Raw genomic sequence first — 15,534 nt, forward strand, 5'->3', positions numbered from 1 at the left:
AGTGAGGATGACTTGAAGCACTTACTGATGAAGATTGAAGAATACAGTCTGCAGTATGGATTACATCTCAATATAAAGAAAACAAAAAATGCTTCACAGCTGGACCTTTAAGCAGCATCATGGTAAATGGAGAAAAGATTGAAGTCCAAGACTTCACATTGCTTGGTTCTACAATCGACACCAATGAAAGTAGCAGTCAGGACATCAGACCATGTATCACACTGGGCAAATCGGCTACAAAGGACTGCTTTAAAGTGCTGAAGATCAGAGATGTCTCCTTGAGGACTAAGGTGCACCTGACACAAGACTTGGTATTTTCATTTGCCTCATGCATATCAGAGCTGGACAGTGAATAAGGAAGACTGAAGAAGAGTTGATGCTTTTGAGTTGTGGTGCTAGTGAAGAATCTTGAAAGCACCATGGACTGTAAAGAGCTAATGAATCTGTCTTGGAGGAAGTGCAGTCAGAATGCCCCTTGGAAGTGAGAATGGCCAGACTTTGTCTTGCCTACTTTGGTCATGTTGTCAGAAGAGACCATTTCCTGGAGAGGGATGGCTTGGTTCGTGTGGTGGAGAGTCAAACAAAAAGGGGAAGGCCCTCAATGAGATGGATTGACACAGCGGCTGTGGTGATGGGCTCATGGATAGCAAGGATTATGGAGGTGGCGTGGGATCAGGCAGTGTTTTGTTCTGCTGTGCATGGGTGTTGCTGTGAGTCAGAGACAACTCGCACCTGACAACAACAGGAGGACAGATAGACACAGGTGTTTTCTACAGCGTATCTACTGATGAATGAACATAAACTTTAAAATCTTTTGTTTTTATGGGCTTTGTCCATCTAAGCCTTTTTCTATTCTACACAGTTCTATCACCATTAGTTGTAACACATCATAGCAGATTCCACTTCAGGCTGTATTTTATTAGTGAGTTCCAGATTTTGAAAAAACTCTTGTCTGTAGTTGCTCCATGCAGACTATTCCATAGAGGCTAATTCTTTGGTCACTTTAAATGTAGCATTGACTCCTTGAATAAACAACAAATGAGCTATATAAATAACAGATGTTGGCTCGAGAGCTAAAGAAAAGTGCTTGAAATATTTACCTTGACTTTTAATTAATAGTCGATGGTACCAGTGTCCTCAAGTCTTCAAGCATTGGTTCTTGATGAAAGACTGATAGTGCTAAATATTTTTTTCTCCCTCTAGATAACATTTTTTTTTTTTTTTTTGTCATTTTACTTAACTCATTAGAGGTAAACTACTTTCTTAGCTTGGCTAACAAATGAACCTCTGAGAAACTTACTTGTAGCCTCAGTGTCATTTTTGTGAAGAAATTCTGCTATGATGAGATATTTTGTCTTAAATTTTCCCACCATTGCTTACCTGTGAGTTGGTAGTATTGTGAACAGTGCTTAACCTGATAATTACATTCTTTTAGCACACTGTAGTATCAGTGCACAGTAAACTAGTAAACACAGTACTTTGCCATCTTACTCAATAACAAAGTAATCTGCACATCACTGTGCATCAAAAACATACTGCTTTTCTTGTTTTGATATGATGGTTATGCAGTAAAAATAAAAAAAATTCAAGCATTGGCATATGACAAACTAAATGCCATCTTTTGCATTCATTTAACAAATACTTGTTTTGTTCCTGCTATGTGCCAGGCAATATTGTAGGCCCTCTGGTAGCATATTGCCTAAGGCACTTGACTCCTAACCAGAAGGCTGGTGGTTCAAACCCACCAGCCACTCCTCAGAAGGAAGGTTGGGCAATCTACTTCTGTAATGATATCTCCTTGGAAACCCAAGGAGGGGTCGCTATGAATCGGGGCCGACTCGACGGCACATAACAATAACAATAACATGGATAGTAAGTAATAAGTGAGAATAGAGGAGACAAAATGATGGTGATAGAGCTTTAAGAGAATTAAACTGGAATCAAATGATACGACTGACTGCATCAGTTTGATTTATGGTGTGTCAGTCAGTAGTGCTTAATGATGAGAGCTCCAGATAAAGTCTCTGTTGCAGCTACTCAGTTCTGCTGTTGTAGTGCAAAGGTGTTTGTAGACAGTAGATGAATGAGTATGGTTATGTGGTTTCATTGCAATAAAACTAACTTTATGGACAGAAAGTCTGAATTTCACATAATTTATTTATATTGTAAAAATTTGTATAATAAAACTTTTGCCAGTTCAGCATTTTCTAGGTATATAGTTTGGTGGTACCATTTGTATTAATCATGTTGTACAACCATCACCCTTGATTATTGCCAGATTTCCTTACACCATAAACAAGCACTGCTTTCTAACCAATGAATTGCATATAATTTTTATATCATGAAATATAATTGTTATTATGATTCTTCTCCTCAAATATTTAAAAATGTAAATACCAATCGTGGCCTGTGTACCTTTCAAAAATGGGCAATGAACCACATTTGGCACATGGCCATAGCTTGTTGACCCTTGAATTAAGTTTTATCTATTGATGCATTGGGTAATAATTTTTTTCTAGTAATTCAAATAATCAGTAATTGAATTGAATTACGTTCTTGTGTTTAGCTGCCATTGAGTCAGCCCTTGACTCACGGTGACCCTATGCACAAAGGGATCAGTCCGTATGGTTTTTTTTGGCAGAGTTTTGGAGGTAGATTGCTTTTCTTCCTAGTCTGTCTTGTTTGGAAGCTCCGCTGAAACTGGTTCAGCATCTTAGCAGCACTCAAGCCTCCAATAACAGATGAGTTGTGGCTGTGCTTTAGATATATTAGCAGGGAATCAAACGCAGGTGTCTACATAGAAGGCAAGAATTTAACCACTGAACTACCATTGCTCTCTTGTTAGTTGTTAGGTGCCATTGAGTTGGCCCCAAGTCATAGTGACCCTATGTACAATAGAATGAAACACTGCCCAGTCCTGCACCAGCCTCACAGTCTCTGCTGTGTTGGAGCCCATTGTTGTAGCCACTGTGTTAATTCATCTGGTTGAAGGCCTTTCACTTTTTCACTGACCCTGTACTTTACCAAGCAATGATATCCTTCTTCAGGGAATGCTCCCTTCTGACAACATGACCTACGTGGGTAAGATAAAGTCTGGCTATTCTTGCTTCCAAGGATCATTCCAGCTGCACTTCTTCCAGGACAGATTTGTTAGTTCATCAGTAAGTGCTTCAGGTCATTTTCACTTTCAGCAAGTATGGTTGTGTCATCTGCATATCGCATGTTGTTAACAAATCTTCTTCCAATCTTGGTGCCATGTTCTTCTTCATACAGTCCAGCTCTCTTAGGAACTGATAATGTAGATGATTTTTAGAGGACAAATGGTTTTTAAACACACACACAGATATACACACTTGAATATGCATTCAGTAAAAATGCTGACATTAAATTTATAAGAGTGGAGGCATTTGCATACTGGCTTTTGCCTGTGTATGGTAGTAAAAGTTGTTACATCTATATTATTTATGTATATATATATGTATATATGTGTGTATATATATATATATATATAACATATACCTATGTATGTTAGGAAATGCAAGAATATTAAATGAAAATTATAGTTATGAATATGAATACTTTACAAAAAGTAATTGGAAATTATTATAGTACATATTTCCTACTGCTAAAGAAATAAGAATTTTATGAAGTCTTGTAATCAGAAATTTTGCTTGCAAGGACCTCTTGTAGTATAGTGCCTGAGGCATTTGACTGCTAACCAGAAGGCTGGCAGTTCAGATCCACCAGCCACTCTGCAGAAGGAAGACTGGGCAGTCTACTTCTGTACTTATCTACCACCTCAGAAACCCAAAGGGGGTCGCTATGAGTTGGAATCAACTCAATGACAGTGAGTTTGGTTTGAGTTTAAAGCCATATAGAGAGGCAGTGGATGTTTGCTATTTTTTTGACAACTAAAATTTCTCGAAGTGAATGAAAGAATGTGTAGAAATTTGCTGAGACCTCCTGATTTGTTGTAACAAAGGATATTTGGGGAAAAGCAGAAAGTATTTTTTTGTCTGTCAGGTAGGCTGAGAAGATAGTTAGGCAAAGACAAAGAAACAGTTGATGAGAGAGTTTCTGTGAGTCAGTGACAAAGAGAAGAGCCAGGGCAGTGTAATAGGTTTACGGATTAGTAAACCTATCTTCTTGCACATTGGAGACTTCTCTTTGTTTCTACCCTAAAAATGCTAGAACTGGAGATGTATATAGCCCACTCCAATTAAATACATGGAAAGGGTTCTTTTCCAGTTACAGTCATTTTTTTTCACAAACCAGAAACCATTTTGTGTGGCCCTGTTGTGTACAAGTATAGCATTGACCACTCCTCCATTCCCCTTGCCAAATTCAAACTTTTTGTTTTAATCATTCATTGTGAAGGCTGTAGTAATCAGTACTTGTTAGCTCAAGACTTTGAGATACTATTTTTCTTGAGCTATTGTTATTTGTAATGCCAAAAGGTGCTCGTTTCATCAAACACTAATTTTCTAGGCCAAGACAGCTGATATAATGGGAAATAGATTCTTTTCTTTTAAATGAATGCTTGAGTGGGCACTCACAAGATATGAATATGTAATACCAAACAAGTTTTATTTATAACTCCTGTCTTCTGTGAACTTAATGGGGGAAGAAAAGAAAAAGCCCTTATCAAGTCAGGTACCCTGGTCTAGGGCAACACTGACCTGGAGAAAGGCCTTTCTAATTTCTCTGATTGCCCTCTGGGAAGCAGTGCCTCTTGGTAATTTATTTTTCCCTCAACAAAATATAATTGGAGAAAATAGCATATCTTTCATGAGCCCATCTTACAGATTCTATAATTACCATTATTAACAATTCTTGTGTCATTTGTTCTACCTCTCCTTTTCTTGAAGTGGCTTAAAGCATAACCCAGATAATTTTTTTTTCCTGTCTACTTTGCATCTCTAAAAGATGTGAACATTATTTTTACATAGCCATTATACCATCACACACAAAAAAAGAATCATTTATTGGTATAATTTCTCAGTTCATTTGAAATGAGTCAAATTTTAATCCACTGCTTTTTAACCCAGGGCTTTGTTGTTGTTGTTGCTTTAATTAGTCTTGAGGGAGATAGGGAGTAATTTATAGAACAAGAGGTAGATGGCAGGAATGGGATCAATAGATTCAATAGATTAGGCTGAGACATTAGCCAGAGCAAGGAAGAGAATCAATCATTCATGGGACTTGTAGCTAGCCAAGGATTTTAAGGATTTTGAAATTTATCCTAAGAACTTTGGAAAGCCATTGAAGCAGTGGGATGATAGGATTAGATTTTTGTTTTGAAAATAGCATTCTGAATGTTAGGTGGGAAACAATTTGCATATTGCATGGATGTGAGGAAACCAGTTACAAAGTTATTGCAGTAGTTCAAGTGAGAGGTGCTGGACGGAGGGATAGTGGTAAGGTGAAGAGAAATGGATGGATTCCATTAGGAATCCAGGCAGGTCTTTTTGATAGATGGATATGAATGACAACAGAGAAGGAAGTGGCAAGGATGATTCCTTGATTCCAGTGTGAACTGTCGATTGGGGATTGCCATTCACTCGAGATAGGAAATGCTGGAAAAGTACTAAATTTGGGAATAAAGAAGATAATATGACTTTAAATATACTTTTAAATAAACATATATACTTATTAGACATGCAAATACTTTAAATCTGGAATTATGTATAGGAACTTTGATTAAGAATTTCATTATTTTTGTAAAAAGCAAGTTTACTCACCTTTTTTTTTTCACCCAATAAGTTGTTACCTTTCTCTCTTAAGTGTAGTCAGTTATTTAGAACTTCTCTCTCTTGCATAAATCTACCAGAAAGAAGAAAGTTGTAGCTTTTTTTTTTTTTTTTAATTTTAACTTTGTCAGGAGACAAACATGTTGTTGTTGTTGTTATTTGCCGTCGAGTCGGCCCGACTCATAGCGACCCCTCCTTGGGTTTCCAAGGCAGTATCACTGCGGAAGTAGGAATGCCCAACCTTCCTTCCGAGGAGTGGCTGGTGGGTTTGAACCGCCAGCCTTCTGGTTAGCAGTCAAGTGCCTTAGCCACTAAAGGAATAAAATTTTAAATAGCCATTGTGAAAGAATGATGAGCCATTCCTCTCATTTCTATAATTTCTAGGCTCAGACAACATTTGACAGTTTATCAGTCTCAGGTAATCTGCATTTATGGTTGCTTTCATTGCTGCTCTTTGGAGACATATTGGTCTTTCTTGGTGATGTGACCTTAGGTACACAGGTTCCCAAACCCTGTTGTCTAATGCTTCCTGTGTGGTAAGGCATTTGTAGCAACATGGTCTCGTCTCTGTGTGTTGTGTGCACAAGAATTACATTGTTGTTCTTTGAGGGTTGACTATGAATGTGGACTGTAAACAAGTAGAATTACTCCTTACTTATTGACCATCTTGTTATTTGACATTTCACATTTACGACAATAGTTAAAAATTTAATAGACTATTTTGCGTATTAACAACATACATCTGGCAGTAATGAACACTGAGGTATAAGATGAGAGTAACATTGGCTTTGGTAGTTAAGGTTATATGTTCATTTGTCTGGGCCATGATTCTCAATGGTTTGGCAGTTATGTAGTGATGTAATCTGTGAGTTATGTAATGATGTAGTCAGTTTCCAATTTTTGATCTTATGTGGTCAACCTCCCTTTTCTTATAATGCTGATTTTGGCATTATGACCTGGTCTTTGGAACCTAACCATGTCAGTAAGTGAGGAGTGGGTGTATAAAATTTTCAGCCTGTCTTATTTGACAGAGAAGTTGGTTTTTACACCCTTTTGTATCCCTGATTTGTTCAGTGGCAGAGCATAGAGTGGGGGTGATTCTCGTTACAGAGCATATGGAATTATCAAAGGATCTTTGGTGGTGTAATGGTTAAATGTTAAGCTGCCAACCGAAAGGTTGATGGTTCGAACCCACCAACAGTTTTGTGGGAGAAAGGGTCATGTAATCTGCTCCCTTAAAAATGTGAGAACAAACAAAACAAAATAAATCCATTGCTGTCAGGTCTATTCTAACTTATGTTGTTGTTTGCCGTCGAGTCGGCCCCGACTCATAGCGACCCCTCCTTGGGTTTCCGAGGCAGTATCACTACGGAAGTAGGATTGCCCAACCTTCCTTCCGAGGAGTGGCTGGTGGGTTTGAACTGCCAGCCTTCTGGTTAGCAGTCAAGTGCCTTAGGCACTATGCTGCCTAACTCATATGGCCTCTATTTGTTGTTGTTGTATGCCGTCGAGTCAGCCCCTACTCATAGCGACCCCTCCTTGGGTTTCTGAGGCAGTATCACTACAGAAGTAGGATTGCCCAACCTTCCTTCCGAGGAGTGGCTGGTGGGTTTGAACCGCCAGCCTTCTGGTTAGCAGTCAGGTGCCTTAGGCACTGTACTACCAAAGCTCCTATATGGCCTCTATAGGACAGAGTTTTACTACACTATAGGGTTTCCAAGGCTGTTAATCTTCATGCCAGTAGGCTGCCTTCATGCTGGTAGACCGTAGGGCAGTTGTACTCTGTCCCATAGGGTTCTTATGAGTTGGAAATGACAACACACAACAACAGTAGCATTATTACAGGAGCTAGGAACAATTTTATTACTGCGAAATTTGCCTGGGGGTAGGTTTTCTGACAAGATTTTTTGAATACAAGTAAAAATTGACTCTTAACTGAAGCCTGTCCTCTCCCCACCTCCTGGGGAAAAAAAATTGGCAGACTTTGAGGAAGTTTATGAAATTGAAGAACAAAGAGATAGGGGGAATCATAGCATCTTTGGGGATCTAGGAAGCAAGAATTCATGGATTATTTCTTTAGGATACAGAAGTACAAATGAATTAGCTCCAACCATTTAATGTCAAAAATAACAATACTGATACTGCAGTTTACTATAAATTAAAAAGGAGCTCTGGTAGCATAGTGCCTAAGGCACTTGACTGCTCACCAGAAGGCTGGCGGTTCAAACCCACCAGCCACTCCTCGGAAGGAAGGTTGGGCAATCCTACTTCCGTAGTGATACTGCCTTGGAAACCCAAGGAGGGGTCGCTATGAGTCGGGGCCGACTCGACGGCAAACAACAACAACAACATAAATAAAAAACACAAACCCACTGCCATGAAGTCAATTCTGACTCACAGTGACCCTGTAGGACGAAGTAGAAGTGTCCATGGGGTTTCCAAGGCTGTAAACCTTAATGGAAGCAGACTACCTCATCTATTTCTTCCTGAGTGTCTAGTAGGTTCAAACCTTCAGCTTTTTAGCAGCTGAATGCTTTAACCACTATATCTCCAGAGTCCCTGGCAATGCAAAATGCAACACACTGCCTTTGAGTTGGATCTGACTCATAGCGACCCCTTGTTCGGTTTCTGAGGCGTATCACTATGGAAGTAGTTTGCCCAACTTTCCTTTTGAGGAGTGGCTGGTGTGTTTGAACCGCCAGCCTTCTCGTTAGCAGTCAAATGCCTTAGGCACTACGCCACCAGAGCTCCTGGCGTTTATTATAAATAACTGAGTGCAATTACTTTATTCCTTAGTCTGTATCCTACTAGGGATATGCAGTCTAAATATACTGTGGTGTACTTTGGTTTATTTAACCAATTTCATGTAGATGAACATTTAAGTTGCTTCTTGTCTTCTACTATTACAAATCATGTCCCAGTTATCATACTTTATTTCATATTATTATGAGTGTATTTTTGGGAGCGATACCTACATAAAAGATTGCTAGGTATGGGGTAAACATATATGTAATTTTACTGGATATTTTTTTAATTCCCCTTTCAGCTGTACCTTTGTCATTCTCACTAGCATGTCTGAATGTGCCTATTTCCACACATTTATCTATAAAGAATAATGCCAGATTTATTTATTTATGCTACTTTGATAGATAAAAAATGGTTTCTAAGTGAATTTTTCATTTGCATTTCTCTTATTTTGGCTAAGATTGCCCTATTTAGGGAGTATAAAATTTTCTTTTTCTGTAAACTGTGCTATTTATTTTTGCCCATTTTTCTATCAGAATGTTGGTCTTTTACTCCCACCATTTAAAAAATAAATATATTGGGAATATGTTTATAGGTTGGAAATATCTTTTCCCATTTTGTCATTTGTGTTCTGATTTTGCTGCTGCTGATTTTATTGTGCAGAATCGTGTTTCACGTATTTTGTAATCAAACTTAGAAATGTTTTATTTTGCTATGGATTTTGTCATAATTGTAAGTTTCTTCCTTTTTGAAATTATAATGGAATTCACCTGTTTTATTATTTTTTTTCTTTGTAGAACTGGTTTGTTTTATTATTTACATTTAGATCTTTGATCTATTTGAAAGGTATTCTGATACATGATTGAAAAATAGATCTAAATCTTTTTTTCCCCTTCCATATGGCTATCCACCTATCCAAATATCATTTAAAAAAGGCAGAACATATCTTGTCTAGGTATCATCATAGTATCATCATACCTGGCTACCTGGCAAGTAGTAAATTCTCAATAAATGCTTTATAAATGATTGAAAAACGTAACTTTAAAGACCTTCTAGCCCAGTCACTTTATTAAAATTTTGATTATCATCCTTTAACTCTATAATGTTTTTTAAAAGTAATATCTGTAATTTATTTGAGAGTTGATTAAATTGGACTGGAGTTAGTGAACATAGTGAATATATGTTAATTTTACTGTATTAAAGCACAAACTTTAACATGATGCTCATTAGCTTGTTAATCGTTTTATTTTTTGCTGATTGTAAACACAGAAAAATTGGAAAAATACAGAAAAATATAAAGAAGAAAATACCCTTTCTCCCACTTTACAGAGATCACCATTACTAATTTTTTTGTATATTTTCTGGGTTTATATATGTATATGGTTTCGGAATATAGAGCATCACCCTCTACATTGCTTTGTATCCCATTTTTTCTTAAGTATAATGACTAATTTTCCATGTTATTACCATTCTTTGAATCCAAGTTTTAAATGACTATACTATTCTCTAATACAGTTCTACCACAGTTTTCATAACCTCTAGTGTAGAAATTTAAAATGTTTGTGGTATTTTACTTCTTTGTTTATTACCTTATGATGGAATTTTAGAACAGACTAATAGACTCAAAGGTTTTTGTCAAATATTTTAAAATTGTTTTTTCAGAAAGGCTGAACCAGTTTATGTTCTTATTGACAATACATGCACATGGTACTTTTTATTACCTCCACAGGCTATTACTTTAAAAAATATTTTACAGTTTGTTAGGTAAAGATAGGACATAGTTTGTAAGTACATTTATATGACAACTAGTAAGGCTGATTATATTTTATGTACTGGATGTTTTCATTATTATTTGTAATTTTATCTGTGGCCTCTAGTAATTTGTCTTGGATATCAGTGCTTTCTTATTACTCTATAAGAGTTCTTTTTACACCTAGCATACTGTCCTGCTGTTAGTCATTCCAAGGAGTTCTGGTGGCACTGTGGTTAAAGCATTGGGCTCCTAACCAAAAGGTTGGTAGTTGGAATCCACTAGCCACTTCATGGAGGAAAGATGAGACAATCAGCTTCTATAAAGATTTACAACCTTGGAAGCCCCAGAGGTGCAGTTCTGCTGTGTTCTGTAGGGTTGCTATGAGATGGATACAACTTGATGGCAGTGGGTAGCAGTGAGGGTCAGTCATTGTAGACATTTTTTCAATTCATAACGTGCCTTTTGTCTTTTAATTTTGTTTATAGTACAAATTTTATTTTAGATGTTAATTTTCTGCTTATCTTTTCCTGTTTGATTTTTTCTGTGCTTTTGTACTTTGGAAGTCCTTCATACTCTGTCATCAGTCACTTTCCCTACCCCTACAGTAAAATTCTTAATAATTTTAGATGTTTAATAGTTATTAGTACAAAATTGCTGTTTGTTTGCTTCACTTGGAATTTATTTTTGTAATAGTATAAATATAAGTTAAGTTATAGTATGAAGACTTAACGTGAATCTTAAACATTAAATCCCAAATATTAGGCAGGTTTTGTATTGACTAATGGAATATGGAATAATTTATTAAGCCCTAATTTGTTTATGATACTAAGTTAATAAAATTTGAGTCTCCTTCAAATCTTGCTTTTTTTGATTTAACTGTCTAATTCTTATTAGACAGTTCTAATTACATATCATAATCATTGTTGCTTTAGTAATTTCTTCATTTATCATGGCTGTCAGTATCTTCTTAGCTACTGATTAAACCAAATCCACTGCCATTGAGTCAATTCCAACTCATAGCAACCCCCATTGGGTTTCCAAGGTGGTAAATCTTTGTGGAAGTGCCCATCTTCCTTCTGTAGAGTGGCTGGTGGGTATGAACCTCCAGATTCTGGTTAGCAATCATATACCTTTTCTTAAGTTTTAATGTGGGGGCCAGAAATTGCAACATGATTATAATGATCATGTTTTAAAAATAAAACTACCAGAGCTCTTTAGCTACTGAAATTTGTTTTTACATGACCATTATAATCACCTGGCAATTTGTACCCTCCCCCCTAATTAAAACTAAAAAAAAAAAAAAAAAAAAAATTACAGCTATTTGGTTGGGCTTTTATTATCAACCTTATATGTTAAGTATAAGAATGTTTTTCCCTAGAAAATTTAGAAAATGCAGATGAGCAAAGCATGTTAATTGTGGCAGAATTTCCATTTTTCCAGTAGGTATTCTTGTTATCTAATAACAGAAATCTCTCCTTTTCTTGACAGAATTTTCATATTTCTCAGTAAAATTTAGTTTTCTCCGTAGAACTCCTTATTATTATTTTTTAAAAAAAATGTTATCAATCATTTTTTTCCATATTACTATGTTAATAATATTTTCAACTAATGTTTCTGAGTTCTTTTTATTCTTTGAGTCAGTTGATTGTTTAGGATTTCCTAGACATATAATATGTAAATAACAGTCTTTTTCCCCTGTTTTCTATAATCACACTTATATCAGTTTGAGATTCATTGAAGTAGTTATCAATTTCTTTTTGAAGGAATAGAACTTTTTTTTTCAAATTAGCTTTGATACAGAACTCCTTCATATTAAAAGTGCAGCTGCTATTCAAGTGAAGACAGGGCTCTAAAATGCCACCCTCTCAGATTTACTACTACTGAGACACCTGGGGAAATCAGTTAAATCATAAAAGAGTCTCTAATCATGAATTTAGTGAGCATCTTTAATCCTACTCTTAATTTTGTGTGGCAATTAAGTATGATTTTGACTAATAGAATATTGTGCAAGGTGATTCATGCTAATATTTTCTAAGACTACTTTTTAAAAATCACAAATGGAATAGCATTTTATTAAATTCCGTAAAAGAAATATTGAGGTGGTTATAATTTTATTTTATTAGTTTGTTTCATATCATCAGTACATTCAAAGATTCTCATTGTCATCTGAATTTCATGTTAATGCTATTTGTTTTCTATATTCACGTATGTGTTTTAATGGTATTTTAATGATGATAGTGAAGCAAAGAACTCATATTAGTTTTATTATGATACATATTAGTATCTTTTAGGCATTTAATTGCAAATTTATAAATGCACGAATTTAAGATTTTGCATAACACATTTTAGCTTTCTGTCGTGTAATATTTTTAAAAGATGCTGTTAACCTGTTTTCATTTCTTGTGTAGTATACTGTGTAAAGTGAGATTCAAATGTAGAGTCTTTCAGATTCAGTTGGAAATTGAAAAATTTAGATTAGTGAATAGATTAAGGCAGTTGGATGCTTTAGCTCCAGTTGTGCTTTTGATCAGCTGTTTCCTGTGGTAAAGGAAGAGTAAACAATTCTTTGTAGGTGGAAAATGTTTTTCTTTCTCCTGTGGAAAATTGTGTCGTAAGCAGTAATGTTTATAATTATATCGTGCTTGAAGGAAGATAGATAGGAATTGTATATTGACAAGTTACTCCCTGAAATTCAGAATGTCCCTTTGTAGTGTTTGATAGACATTAATCCCAGAAGACTGGTAATATACAAATGATACATGATAATTCTGGGAGATACTTTGGAGATGTATATATAGTAGGAGTTTTTTTCTTTTAATGATTTCTTTTTTTGTTTTGGCTTTTTGAATCTGTGCTAATGTAATGATGAACTTTTCTAGTTAAAGAGTAAAAACTTGGGGCGAGGGGGAAGACCTGAATCAGCTATATGAATGGGTTTTACCAGCTTACCACCAAGCAGTAGGTGGGTGGGTAATTGTAGTGCTACTTTTTGTCTCCAGAAAATTATTAAATGTGCATCAAAAGAACACTTTTAATAATATTTACGTGCCACTTGCATGTAGTTTACTGGTGTGCCTGAATGCCACTGGAGCAAGAGATAAGAAATAGTGCACATACTTTTCATATGTTCTGGCCATCAGACATCAGTTATGGAGGAGAAGAGACGATAGCTGAGTGATCAGATTTCCTCTTCTTCCCTTCTCATTATTTGCACTTAACATTAGGTACCTCTTCCAGGGTATGAAAATGGCTATGAAGCATGGAGGCTCTGGCAAAGAATGAAAATCAAGCAGAGAATGGAAGAAAGAGATAGGCCATTTTACTTAGCTTTTTAGACCTTTTAGCAGGTGTTGTGTAAAATATGTAGCAGAATAGCATAATGGTTAAGGGCATGATCTTTGAAATGGAGCCCTGTAGGTATTTATCCTCTTGCATGAGTGTTTCTTTCCTATCTTAGTGTTGTTTATAAGAATTATAGGAGATAATATATGTAAAGTGTTTTAACACAGTGCCAGGTACACATTATTTGCTCAGCTAGCACATACTTTCTCTTTCTGTTATTGGTTTTCTTTTTGTAAAGTTTATTGGAAATAGCTATAAAGTTCCAGTTGAGATCATATGTGATTATTCTGTAGATGAAGGATGAGGAAAAATCTGAAGTATTTGATTGAATTAGAATTTTGTCACTGCTAATCTTGATCAAGATAAATTAGTGTAAGTGTTAGATGTTTTGGTATTTTTAGTCTATTCACAATTTGTTTGAATGTAATGATTATATAGTAGTTCTTCCATATTTATTTTCTTTGTTTAAATGCAGTGCTGCCATTTAAAATGGTATTTTAATGTATAATACAAATTGCATAGTACTAGACGTAAAGAAGGCACACTTAACACTTGCTGAGGTGTTTAAATATCAGCTTACTTTGTTCAAGAAATCAGCTAACATATTGTTGATAGTAGAAGATAAAAATAAAGTAATAATATAATATTTTAAAATGAGAATTTTCAGCAATACTAAGAAGCTTTACTGTTTGATTCATTGCCCTTCAAGAACTCAGTGCCATCAAATTATCATTGTTTTCAAGATAGTGTTGTCAAGAATATAGGATTGATGTTAATTGATGCCTGAGATAGGAGGAATTTAGGTATTTAGGTGAAGAATTGTTTCTACATAACTCAGTTTTTTAAATCTGATTTTTTTTCATAAGAGAAAATTCTATTTTTTAAAGATAATGCAATATAATCATAATTTGGTCAAATGAGCACATATGCACACTCCTCTTCCCCCCTTTAAACTTCTAAAGTGTAAGTCAGAATTACTCTATACTGTGGGAAAGATTCTCTTTATCTTTCATCAGAATTTAATATCTACTTTGGTATTATCCTCTGATGTGACTTCTATATAGTAATTTTAATCAGTGCTAGTCATATAGAATAAATGATATGAAAAACAGACTTGAAATAAGAGCTGCTGGGGAGTGTTGTATAGATCAGGTTTCAAAATTACTAAATGTAGACTAGAACATCTAGACTGCTGATTTGAAAATGGGAGATATATTGAGCATAAATAGAATTCAGTACATCAAGTATTAAGTACTTAAACAGTTTCTGTGATCATCACCTTTAACAAATACTGCAGTTCTTTTCTGGTGATATACCTCTGTAGAGCAGAGTCAAGAGTAAGACTATTGTTATTAATGTTAAATAACATCCTGACTAAATTATAGACATATATGAAATGAGAACACTATTTTAAAGTAGTGAGTTAGTATTTCTTTATGAAGCCAAACAAAATTACTGTGAAAATATTTGTACCATAACACTCAGTAAAGATTTTCTTGTTTACCTTTTTTTTTGTTTTATTAAAAAATTTGATAAAAGTGCATCATATACATTGTTCAACCTAGAATCAAGTGTTCATCAAACATTTGTAGTTTTTTCCCCATTCCCCCCAAAAAAGAGTTTTTATTGGTGATGCAGAATATTTGTCATCTACCAAATTAAAAATTCCAGATTTGTAAACTTGGCACTCTAACAAAGAAATAGGTGCCGGAAAATGATTAAGTGTTGGCATGTGTACACCTGCTGTCAGGAAATAAACTTCCCATATGTTGGAGTTTGGCAGACATTGCATCTTAAAAATGCATTCAATGAAATTGCTGCTGCACTCTTTATCTTTTTTTCAACAGTACCTCCTCATTTTGCCACATTTTGCTTCAGTTAGAGGAACATGATATATTTTTATAGTCAGGTATACTTGAAGTTAATTGTTGGCACTCTTTAAGA

General features: G+C 35.3%; 1 protein-coding gene across 1 annotated transcript in view; it reads left to right on the top strand.

Annotated features, from left to right (window-relative positions):
• CDC73 (cell division cycle 73) overlaps nucleotides 1-15,534 on the top strand; it is a 201,177-nt gene that overhangs the window by 68,433 nt on the left and 117,210 nt on the right. The gene's annotated exons all lie outside the window — the stretch shown is intronic.

The sequence above is a fragment of the Orycteropus afer genome, unplaced genomic scaffold (assembly GCF_000298275.1).
Source record: "Orycteropus afer afer isolate SDZICR_OR568_19922 unplaced genomic scaffold, OryAfe1.0 scaffold00326, whole genome shotgun sequence".
Classification (NCBI taxonomy): domain Eukaryota; kingdom Metazoa; phylum Chordata; class Mammalia; order Tubulidentata; family Orycteropodidae; genus Orycteropus; species Orycteropus afer.